The sequence below is a fragment of the Camellia sinensis genome, chromosome 12 (genome assembly GCF_055761805.1).
Source record: "Camellia sinensis isolate YWXY chromosome 12, ASM5576180v1, whole genome shotgun sequence".
Lineage (NCBI taxonomy): Eukaryota > Viridiplantae > Streptophyta > Magnoliopsida > Ericales > Theaceae > Camellia > Camellia sinensis.
Window position 1 is genome coordinate 72645894 of NC_138972.1, and position 13045 is coordinate 72658938.

Sequence of the window (13045 nt, forward strand, 5' to 3'; positions counted from 1 at the left end):
TTGACCTGTCTGCAAAAGTACTGGGAAAGTGCATTTGACGCTCTAGCGGGGCTTTCGACGCTCGAGCGGACCATGTTATATTAGTTCGTGAATCTGATATTTCAAATCACTTTTGTATATCTCTCTCTAAAAATATTTCCTCTCCCTTCTCTCTATATTTCTCTAAACAAACTAGATCGAAAACCTTGATTTCTCAAGATCCATTTGAGTTTTGCCATTGCTTCTTCATCAAAGTGGGTTATCATCTGGAGGGCTTCGTTGTGTGCAGTGAAGATCGTGTTTCAACACTGTTGATTTTGGGGATTTCATCTCATTTCTTCTTCAAAACTTGAGGTAGGGACTTTCTTAGAGTTATATATATATATATATATATATATATATTTGCAAGATCTATATGATTTTCGAAATCATCTTTCGATAGTTTTGAGAATTGATTGTTCATTCAAGAAGTTGAGCGATTTTGAAAGTGGGTTTGTCTCTTATTCTTTTAAAATGATCTTATGGGTTTTGATCTTCGTTGATTGAAGAAAAGATGATTTTGGAAAGTTTTCTTTCAAAAGATTTGAGTTGTATAGTTTTTGTGAGAAAACCTAGAATTTGGGGATTTTTTTTAAAGAGATTGAAAATCCATAAATGATATTGTTATATTTATTTTGTGTGTCAAAATAAATAGATGTTTGAAAAATTTCTTATTTATATTTATATAAATGACGAATTTCAGGGAATATGAGAATTGTTGTTCATTTTGGAAATTATTGTTCAAAACATTAAAATAGTCTTGAAATGACTAATTGTTGAGGACACTTGAGAAGAGAGAATTGTGTTATTCCTTGGATGATGAATTGGAATAAAAGTATTTATATTCACCTTGTGTTATTGGCATAACAATTCATTTGATTACATTAAACTCTGAAAGTTAATTTGAAAACTTGCATTGAGAAAAGAATGTTGAGAAACAAGTTTTCATGAAACGGTTTTGGGATAAATACGTTGGTAAGTCTTGAAAGGTTGTGTAGATGATATTGAATAAGTTGGCATAAGAGTCCGGGGTGAAAGACCGAAAACCCGCGCAGATAGGTATTGAGCCTTCCGGTTAATACCAGTAAAAATGACAATTTGGTAGTACCTGTATAGTTTACTTGTAGACACCGATCTAGGGATTACTAGAGTTGTATTTACAACTCTTGAAAAAAAAATTTAAGTTTTGAACAATTGAAATTGCATGACATCATTGAGTATGATGGTTTTCAAAAGATGAAAATGTGATTTATCTTCAAAAAGGGCATAGCATGGCATGTGCATTTCATCTCTTAAGACTTGTATAAAATGTATATACTTTGTTAAGGATTTCTTATTGGGCTTTATGCTCACCCTATGGGATTTTTGTGTAGGAAAAGATGTGGTGATGCCGCCTAACTGAAGGCGGGGAAATGTGTGTTGAGCGTACGAGACTCTTATTTTGCTGTGACTCTGTGTGTAAGCCAAGGGCTGTATTTGTGTGGGTTTGAATAACCGTTTTGTGTAACCAGGCTCAAGCCTTAGAAACTTGTAAACCTTTGGGGGTATTTATTTGTTTATTTACTTGTTGTTGGATTAATGTATTGTTGCATGAAGAACTATTGTATCATGTAATGTAAGTATGGATATTTATATTCGGTTTTCCTTGAAAGAACCATGATTATTGTATTATCATTTGGGCTACAAATTTGGGACGTTACGGGTTCAATGGGTGGAGAGAGAAAGAGAGGGAGAAAAAAAAAATTGGTTGGGTTAGTGTTATTGAGGGACCTTAACTAATAAAAAAAAATATATTGGACCTCTCCTTCTACCCAAAGTTAGAGATGACTATTTCACTAATTTTTTCATATAAATTAGATATATTTTTATATTTTTTGTATTATCAAATTCGTTTTGAATTTATTCACCAAAGACAACAAAACACAAAAAATCAAAAACAAAACATAAAAAATCAAAAACATTTTTTGAACACTCAAAACAAAACAAGGTATGTTTACACCTCTGATAAATAAATAAATTTTTAATTTTTGGATAAATTACATGTATATCTCTTGAGATTTGTCTTTAATACAATTTTTCTCTTAATGTTTTAAAAATTACATTTCCCACATTGAAGTATTTTATTATGTTACAATTTACCTCGTCTGTCAACAAACCTTCAAGTCAACTAATGCATTTTGCTAGCATCATCAATTATTTTTTTAAAATACCAATTTTACCCTTTTGAAGATAAAAAAAAAAAAAAAATCTCTACGAGAGTTGCTCCATTTTCTCAGCCTACCTTATGTAATTGCACAACACACCTTCAAATTGAACAACATCAGCAGTAAATAAAAATGGAAGAAGCAAGCGAGGGAGAAAAAGAGAGGAATAAGAGGTCAACAACGAGACCCCACTGTCAGAGCTTGTAGGTGAAAGCAACGAAGCACAAGTGCTAAGCTTGCTGGATAAATCAAAATGATGAAATGATTATCGGATAGATCAAAGCAATGAGATGAAGGACTTCGAGACCTATTGAAATGGTAAGATGAGATACTGTAACGTCCTCAAAATAAACCCATAATCAAACATTCATGACATGCTTAGACATAAGAGAAATAAGCATAATTACATTTCATCAAAGTATTCATTACAAAATGTATTACATGTTGACAACAAAAGTAAATGCCCTATAGGCTTACAACTTTCCAAGTCAACACTTGGATACAAAAAGAGAGTACTAACTCAACACAAAATAAGCCCTTGGCTTGATATACATGTAATACAAACAAAACAACAAAAGAGTCCAACAGCCTCAAGCCTTCCAAGCTACGTCCTTGGAGGTGGCATATTACCTGTACCTGAAAATGATGTCCCATATAGGGTGAGCCAACGCCCAGTAGAGATATGCTAAACATAATATGAGCAATAACTAAAACATTAGCATTTGATAAATGTATAACTTACATGAATCAATTCATAACCCATTTCAATTACATGACAAAAGTGTCCATGTTTCATTCCATTTTCCATTCCTTAACCGATTTCTCAATTCATAATCCTGGCTCAGAACCTGGCCATATACTCTAAATGAGATTTACATCTCATAACAATAATTCTTCCATTTCAACAATTCAAATGAGATAACGACTCATATCAAAACTCTTCTATAAGCCTCAATAGATACACAGATTTGCTGTATCTATATCACACAAAACACTTCCATACTTCACAAATGATACACAGATTCGCTGTATCAATAATTCAATAGATACACATATTTGCTGTATCAATGGAGTCCATCCCCTATCTCTTCCCAAATAATATCCGGTTTAGGAGTCCATCCCCTATTTTCCCCTAAACCGTGGAGTACATCCCCTATCTCCTCCCTCATAATACAATGTATATAAATACATATCATATACATAATCAACCAATACATAAATTTGATGTATTATTCCAACCGTCATATTCGATGACATACTCGATTGATTAGTTTTAGTTTGCCTAATCATCATGCATTGTCTACAACAATCAAGACTATCCTCCACCGATAGCCCAAAGCAGTTATTTCTAAACAGATAATAAATGTCGCAACAAATATATAATCTCAACATTTTCAAGTGAGCGATTTATAAATCCAACTCCACCATTCTATCTCATAATGAGTCAATTTCACTATTTCCAACTTAATTTCGTATTTCTATAACATTCCCAAATTAATTATATCAATTAATTCATAATAAAAATTAGGGCTTTCCTCCCTCTTTATCAACTTGGACCCAAGGGTACCAACATCAACAACCAACAACAATACCATCACTTTAAGACCCAAAATACATATTTATGAGTCAAAACAACAATACCTCTCTTTGTACATTTAGAAACCCTAACACCCATAATCACCCAACTCAACATTACATCAAAATGACCAATAATTTATGTCAAAGTTCATAGAAATGATTAGTTATCCTTACCTCAAATTCGGAGCTCAAAGGAAGAAGATGAAGGAATTTGAAATGCTCCAAACCCCAATATTTTCGGATCAAAATGTAGCCCCCAACGATCTCCACACTTTTTACAAAGGCCCAAGGACAGAAGATCACTCCTACTAGATCAAACCCTAGAGAGAAGTTGTGTTTTTAGAGAGAGGAGCTCTCCAATGGAGGTTTTGAAAAGTAAGAGAGAGAAAGAAAGTGTGAAAAGTGATTTAAAATCACCCAATTCAGATCTGATATACGACTATTCCGCTCAAGCAGAGAATAGAACGCTCGAGCGTCAAGCACAAAAAACTAGACCCGCTCGAACGCAAAAAGGCCCGCTCGAGCTTCAAGACACAAAAACAAAATACACCCGCTCGAGCGCAAAGGAAAGCCCGCTCGAGCGTAGATTACCATCTTCCAGTACTTTTACAGACAATGAACACCCGCTCGAGCGCAAAAGGGCCCGCTCGAGCATAAGGAATTCCGCTCGAGCGCGAAAAATGCACCTGCAGTACTTTTGCAGAGGCACAAAATGCTGGAAGTGTGAAAACTCCGCTCGAGCGCAAAGGGACCCGCTCGAGCGGATCACCAAAAACCTGGGCAACAACACTTGAGACCAAAACTCAACCCACCTGTTCGAAACTGTAGACATCCCATTTTTGACCAACCTTAAGACTCATACGTCATCAATTGAGCGCTCGGTGATTGCGCATGTTGTGCTCGTTCCGAGGTTACGAAGTCTCAGCTGAGAGCCTTGCCTCCGGACTTCGAGGCTCTTTTGTGCTTTGCCTCGGTCTGCGAATCAGGTTCTGTTTTCTCTTCTCGAAGGGAGGGAGAGGTCTCGTAGACCATCTCTCAGTGGCCGTAGGCTACTTTTCATGGTCGTAGACCACTGTTTCTGCTTGGAGACCAGTTTTCGGTTTTTGGAGCCGTCGGCCGTGCGCCTCTGTTCGGGACAGCTTAACTTTCTCCATTTGCTCCGTTTTTTGGCACACACCTTGTTTCCTCTCTCTAGAGGGACATTGAGGCCCGGGAAACCACCTTCGTGGTCGCACGCCACTTTCGATGCTTAACAATCAATTTTTGGGGCATCAGGCCGCGCGTTTTGACCCTCGAACCCTCGTTTTGCATCCGTCTTGGTTCTTTTTTGGCATGGACCCTATTTTCATTGTTTGGAAGGTGGTACAAGGGTGGGAGACCACCTTTTCTCCTTGGAGACCACTTTTTCCCCGTCGGCCAGTTTTCGTGACAAGTAAGTGGTCTCCCTCACTTTTGGGCCACAATTGCTGGTTTCCCACCACACCACTAGCTTGCATTCAGGTGGGAGACCACCAAATAGGCCAACCGACCACCTGAACCTTTTGACCCTGGTCGGCTGACCAGGGGGAGTGGTCGGCCGACCACCTGAACTGGTCATCCAGCTTCCCTCAGTTCTGTCTCTGTGAGTTGTTGCCAGCTGTGCCAGCTGGAAGCCACACACTGCATCCTCCATACACGTGTATAGAGGATCTTTGGCCTTGGTTTTTAACTTCTTTGAGAAGCTAAAGCCTTGAATCTCTATAAAGGAAGGGCCCCTTCCTTGTAGAGGGTTCAGAAAATTGGTTAAGGCATATACACCTCTCTCTCTATATCTCTCCATTTTACCTCCAAAACGTCCCTTGATCTTGGCCCTTTACACACCACCTCACAACTACACACTTCTACCATCACTCTAAGGTTCTTGGAGCTTGTTTTCAGAGGCTAAGGAATTACTTTTTTGGTCCAGAACCTGCTGGAGTTCTTGATTACAACGGTAACACTTCTTTCCCTCTTTTAAGCATTGTTTTGCTTCATCTTTTAGCTATACTTGAAAGCATTTTTGAGCTTTGGTGTAAACTGAAAAAAGTCTTATTTTGAGGCCCTTAACATGTTTTTTTAAGATCATTTTTCAGTTGGGGGTCATCTACCCCCTTGCATGCTTCATTTCACCTTGTTTTAAGCCATGCCTTAGAGCATTTGTGTTGGCTTTTGTTTGGCCTTTTAGCCACTGAAATCTAGTGGATTTTCAGTGGCTAGCATGCTGTTTTGAGTACCAAAATCAGAGAGGGGTGACCCTCTCACCCCTTGTCTTGTTTATTAGCATATTTGGCCTAACAAAGGAGCCCTGATTTGCATGTTTCCAAGCCTTGTTTCAAGCCATTTTTGGTGGGTTTTAAGACCTGAATAGGCTCTATCCAAAGCCCATTTTTCCATTTTGGGTGTCCATCTTGCATGTGTAGAACAACCCTCTTTATAGCCTATCAAAGGAGCCTATCATTCTTGCATGCATAGACCATGTTTCAGTGGATTTTTGGGCTTTATTTGGCATGTCATACCTCTGAATTTTGCTGTTTTAGTGATCTCTTGAATGCTTCATATACTTGTAGTGTAAATCCTCTTTATTAGCTTACATTGCATGCTATTTTGGCCTTTGATTCTAGCACTTTTTGGCCATGCTTTAAACTGAGTTTGTGCATATTTTGGACTGCCTTAGCTCTTTTTTTATGCTCACGGTCGAATGATGCTTGCTAGGCATGGTTGTAGTTCAATACCCTTGCCTAACTTTAAGTTTTGGGGCCTATTGCATGCTTATGTTGAGGTGTTTCCATGTTTTGGGGCCATTGTGCATCATATTTCAGAGCTTACATGTATGCCATATTCCCATGTTTTCCACTCTTTAAATGCGTTTGAGAGTCGTGCTTGTATGCCTCGTTTTTAGACCATTGCATGAGCTTCGTTTCTATGCATTTCGAGCCATCATTTTAGACCATTTTCCCACTGTCTTGGACCTACATAGGGACTGTTTGGGGCTGGTTTTTCCATTTGTGCATTGCTTTGTGTACCTCTAGTGTAATGCGCTTCACTAGTTTCGGTGTTCAGGCCATCTAGCATGCATTGTGTGAAGTGTTTGCATGATTCGGGACCTTATTACATGTCATTTTAGAGCTGAAAAATGTATGATTGTATGCCATATTTCATCCCTTGCCATGCTTTGGTAGAGTGACATTTGATGCCTTAGGTTCGGTCATTTGCATTGGGCATGTTTGCGTGAGTGTTCCTGCATTTAATTTCATCATGTATGGCCACTGATTGGAGTGTGGCTAAGGCCCATTCATTTTGGTTTAAGTTCATCTTGCATTATGTATGCCATATCCATGTTGTCGCATGCTTGATCGTCGCATTGTGTATGCCTTGTTCATATCTTTGTGCGTGTCCATCTTTGTATGTGCATTGCGTATGCCATATAGTTCATGTGCATTAAGTATGCCATTCTTAGTTCATAGCATTGTGTATGCTAGTTGCATGTTTGCATATCATCCCTCGCATGCTAGCATGATTAGGTTGCATTGCGTTTAGGGTTACATGCTAGTCGTACTGTGTATGCCATCCATATTGCATCGTGTTTGGAGTAGGATTTAGTCCAAACACGGGAAACGAGGGACGTTTCGTACTCAAAGTGACGAAACGTGCTTCGATTCTCGGTCGCCGACACTCCGGATTATCCATGATGGAGTTTGGGCCTTGTTGTGTTTATATGTGTATTCATTTTGCATCGAGTCGTGCAATCTGACTCCTCAGCCATCATGCATCGAGAAGCGTGATTGGTGGCACGAGGATCGAGGACTACACTCCCTAGAGCTTATGCAATGACGGGGAGAGTGGTAGTGCACACATATGTTGAAAATACTTTGCCATGCCCCTTTCTTGCTCTCTGTTGCAGCAAACCGGAAACCAGCAGCAAAAACTGGTCAGCAGCCTTCTGGAGATTTGTACAGTGTTCTGGAACCAGTCGCAAACAGAGGCAAATCGGGGCATCGCGATGGATTTTTCGACAAGGCGACTCGAGCATGCATGCATTCTTTATCATTCAAGACCGAGCTGAGGCAGTCCATTTCATATGTTTTGCATGCTAGCTTATTTATTTTAGTTAATTTGTTAATTAATTAGGGTTGTGTAATAATTAGCTGTAATTCGTTTTTCATTCGGTTATGTATTATTTATTCTGACCCTCCGAGGAGGGCAATGTTGTAATAAGTGTGTGTGTGTGTGTGATGTATGTCTTCCAACCCCACGTCTTTCTCCCTTTTATTTACCAGCTTATGATGGTTAGTTTTAGGGCAGGTTTAAATTAGCATCCTTATGCTCGTATGTTTGCATCCATTCATCTGTCTTGCATGCACCGGGCTCGGCGCATCATACTAACTGCATTGTATTTCAATTCCAAGTTGAATACATGTTATCTGTTGCATTTCATATGCCATGTTTAGAATAGCCGAGCCTATCTTAGTTGCATTCTGCATGTGTTGCATTAGGCATTTTAGCATAGTTAGGATTCATGCATGATTTCTAATTAGCTTCTTTCTTTGGCTAAGTATTTATGCTTTAGCATCCTTGCATGCATGTGAGTGCCTGCCATGATAGCATGCTTACCATGAGGCTAATTGCTTGTGTGATATAACTACCAGAATGCCTGTGGGTGAAGGTTAGGTTGCTTAAGTTGGAATAATTCGTCGAAACCCGTGTTTTAGCCTACTTGCGAGTAGCAAAAATTCAAACCATTTTCAAAATAAACGGATATGCGATGCTTTGTTCCAACTCAAACGATCCAGTCTATATTTATATGTTGTGTGCATCACATAGTAATTCTAGGCTAATAACCGGAATAAGAGTACATATTGTTTTCAAAACTCGATATCATGTTTAGTAGTGGCCAATCTTTGATCAGGTGAGTAGGGGTGCTCACGAAGTGACCTTCCCCAATCGTACCCAAGTTTCCAAGCCGAGGCAATTTTGGTGATGACGGACACGTGGCCTTAGACAACGAGTCAGGGTTTCCTAAATTTCCCCAAAATAAAATATTTATGTGGCAACTCTATATCTGGCAAAGCAGTCCATATTTAGAACTTCTTTCAAAAAAATCTGTTTTCAAAACGATTTGCCAAATTTGGACTCTTTGATAATTCATCAGTTTTACGTTGCACTCTGCGAGATTAGATACAGGACCGTGACATTGAGTCTTGAACTGTAGGAAGCCCCAGTGAACAAAACGGGATCTTTCCCGGGATGTTCGGGGATGTCTACAGTTTCTGGCGATTCTGCTGGGAATTTAGAGAACTTGACTCGAACTTATGATATCTTGTTTTGATTACACTTATGTGTTTTTTTTGCATTGCATTTGCATTGGTGCACCTAGGACACCGTGTTTACCGTCTGCTATTCCTGAATGATTTGCCGGAGGCTTGCTTTGAGAAGCGTGCCATAAGGCTGACCAGTTACGGGCTCTGCCATGATGGGAACACAAACCCCGGTTGTTATCGGGGCACCCTTTTTGACCATTCTACCTAGTGCATATTCGGAATCCATAGTGACTATCCCAAACTAGGACAGGTTGCTCACCCGATTATAGGTTGTTTGAAACCGCTGCGTGCGTAGTGAAACCCTAGCTCCTGACAAAATAGGACAGGGAAACCCTACCCCAACATAGGGGTGTTTTTGGTTCTCACTTGCTTGCTATGTGCTTTTAGAGTGTGTCTTTACAGGAATGCATGTATCAGTTTGCAAGTCTGGGCATCAGGCTTGCGGGCATCAGCATCAGTGTTTTGAGAATCAGTTTTACCTGAGGGTATCAGTTTACAGGCAGAATTTGGGGCAAAATTTAGTGGAGAGCACAGTCATTCAGCTTTGCTCATATTTGCTCTGGTGAAATTGAGCTGAGATGCTGCTTGTTTTCTCTTTTGCTAGGTAGTCTTGGGAACCATAGCTTCAGAAGGCTTCGATATCCCCCGGGTACATTGGACTTGTGCTGATAGACTTTTTCAGGTCAGAGATTCAGTTCAAGGGCAATCAGTGTTCCTTTGCCAGAGGCAGGGTAAAAAGGCCAGTCAGGCACAGATCATCAATTCAATAGTCTTCGGATCAGCGATCATTATCCATCTCACCTGTGCGCAGTTGGGTTGAGATATTCGCTTTTACCTAAGGGAGGTACACTGTTATTCAGCTAGATCAGGGCAGTATAGCAGGAATAAAGGAAATGATGTGTCAACTCCAAGAAAGTATGAAAATCATGCAACAAGATGTTGTTCGTCAAGTTGAATTTGCCAAACAGCAGGCCGAGGTCATGGCTCAACAAGCAGAGTTGATCGCCAGGTTACAGCAGCAAACCAGAGCATCTGCTTCGCACCAAGCTCCTCCCCCACCAGGAGTTCCGACACCCAGGGAGGCATCAAATGTCCAGGGAAATACGGACATTCCGACAGGACCGGCTCCGCCCCCAATCCTATCCCAATTATCCAAAACACCCACCAACCTGCCGGATTCTCCCTTTGAGTTCGAGGTGGACCCCACAGCATTGAAAGTGAGCAAGCTTGAAAAGCTATTCAAGAAATCTCAAGGTGTCAAATCCATTCCAGACATTGAAGATGGGTATACCGATGCAGCCGTGACGCTGCCAGACCGTTTCAAGATGCCACATATTGACCGCTTCGACGGATCTGGGGATCCCATGGTGCATTTGCGGTTATTTTCAGACATACTAGACCGATAGGCCTCACCAGATTACAGAAGCTTTCTTTGTTCGGCCGGACCTTGTTAGGCGTAGCGGCCATTTGGTATACGAAATTGGAAGATACCGTCAAGAGGAGTTGGGAGGAGATGGTCGAGGCCTTCATAGCACAATACTCCTATAATACACAGATTGAGATTACAACCCGTGACCTTGAGACGACTAGGCAGGAGCCTAAGGAGAGTTTCTCCGAGTTCGTGACTCGCTGGAGAGCCAAGGCCTCGATGATGACCCTTAGGCCGACTGACAAAGATCAAATACAGATGGTTGTGCGCAACCTCCAGCCTAAGCTTATGCAGAAGATGATAATCCTCCATCTCCCCACTTTTGCAGATCTACATGAAATTGGGGTGCAGATTGAGGATGCCTTAAAGCAGGGTCTGATTGACAGTGACAGAAAGCAGTCCAGGAGGGCGTTTTCCCGCAGTTCGAATGCGACCACCAGTGGTGATACAGCTGCAAGATCTTCTGAAGTGGGCATGGTCACCACCACCACATCAAAAACAGCTACCCCATTCACCGGTGCGTCTGAAAGTAGCTCACGAAAAACCAAATATCCACCTCGAGTCAAAAGGGTTTTTACCCCACTTCATATGCCTTTGTCAAAGGCTCTAGAGGTCTTACTCCGGAAAGGACATCTGAAACCGTTGGAACAATGGCCTCTACCCGATCCTATCCCTCCAAAGCATGACCAGACTAAATACTGTGCTTACCATCAACAAATCGGTCATGACACTAACAGTTGCTTTCGTCTTCGCCATGATGTACAAGATCTGTTTGACAACAAGGTTATCGCCGTACCAGCTCAGCAAAGTCTATCGCCACTAGATCAGTAAACTTGGGGGATAGTACGAATATGTGATTCGGGGATGAACCACCTGTGGGCGGCACTCAGTTTACTCCAGATGTGGCGTATGGCACGCACTGTTTTGAGCATTTGTGAATGCTGGCTTTTTGTACTTTCTGACTTGGGCATTGGGTCAGTTTTGTTATTTTGTATATAGTTAGTCTTTTTGTACTGAGTCAGTCAGGTCTGTCTTGTTGTATCGAGTCAGTCCTGCTGCGTTGGAGTCGGGTGATTCCAGGGGTGTTACCTCGGACATCACTATCTTGTTTTGTGTTTGTCTTTTTGCTTTCTTTTTGAGTTTGTTTTTGCCGTGGAGCCAGTTACACCAACAGATCTAAATGAAACAGCAGTAATTTTCATACTCTTGTGTTTTCTTCCGCCTTGCGCCAGTTGTACCAGAAGTTTGAATGAAACGGCAGTACATTTCACCTGCTCTTTTGTGCCTTTAAGACATTATATTGACCTAAGTTTTTCAAAACTTTTTGAACAATGTGTTGAAAACAAAGAGGAAGGAATTCCTCAGGATTTGCAAAAATTTGATCAAGTGAGAGAAAGAGAGGCATGCTAAGCCCTTAATGAATGAAATCATGTTTGTTAATGTGAGTACTGAGAAGGATCCTGGCTTGATCCAGATTGGTTCTGCATTGTCTTCGACGTGAGCGATTAGTCGCTTTCTTAAAAGATTTCAAAAAAATATTTTGCGTGGTTCTACAAAGACCTATGTGGAATCACTCTTGAGATTGTACAGCTTAGGATCGCTCTCAGTCTCGAGACTCAACCCCTTTGTTTCCAAATCTTGAACTTAGATTCAGACTGTTCAACGATCAACCACCATGTAAGGCCTGTGTGGCCGGATCAGAAGCAGCCCTCGAATTAGGGGCAGGGAAGTCAGATCAAGAAGATCAGATGTCGTCAAAAGAAGCTTGCAAAGCTAGATCAGAAGCACCCCTCGAACTAGGGGCAAAAGATGCCAGATTGTGCTCGAAGAGCCGAAGATGGATCATTTCACAAATCAATGAAGATCGGCAAGAATGCCAAACCCCAGGAGGGAGGAAAGAAGAAGACATTGCTGAAGGACAACCGAGTTCCTATCCACAACACTATGGGCAAATTCACCCTCCATTGGATGGACTTCTACATCATTACCGAACAACAGCCATTCTCCTGGATTCAGATGACTTTAAGATCTCAAAAATATTTGACATGGACAAATCTACACTTTTACCCTTGAGAGGCTCGCTGGGCCGAAAACCTGGAAGAGCAACCCAAGCAAAAGTTAGAGTAAGAAAAAGAAGAAAAAAAAAGAGAAAAATGCAAAATAAAAAAGAAAAGAAGAAAAAATGAAGAAAATGAAAAGAAAAGATGAAAAAGAAATGAAATGAAAAGAATTGAAAAGAAAAGAAGAACAAAGCTCGCAAGGTTGAAAACCCAGAAAGGGCGGCCTTGGCAAAAGTTAGAGAGCAAAAGGAGAGGTTAATACCCGAGTGTACCTTTACCCGGAACTACGTTAGGCTTGATTCCTATGTTTGGGATACGTAGACAACTTCATTTTGAAGTGCAGCCATAAACACTTCCAAATTAATTGTGTCCATGTAATGGTTCTGATCATCTTTGTCTTCTCTGTATCTGAGAGTTTAG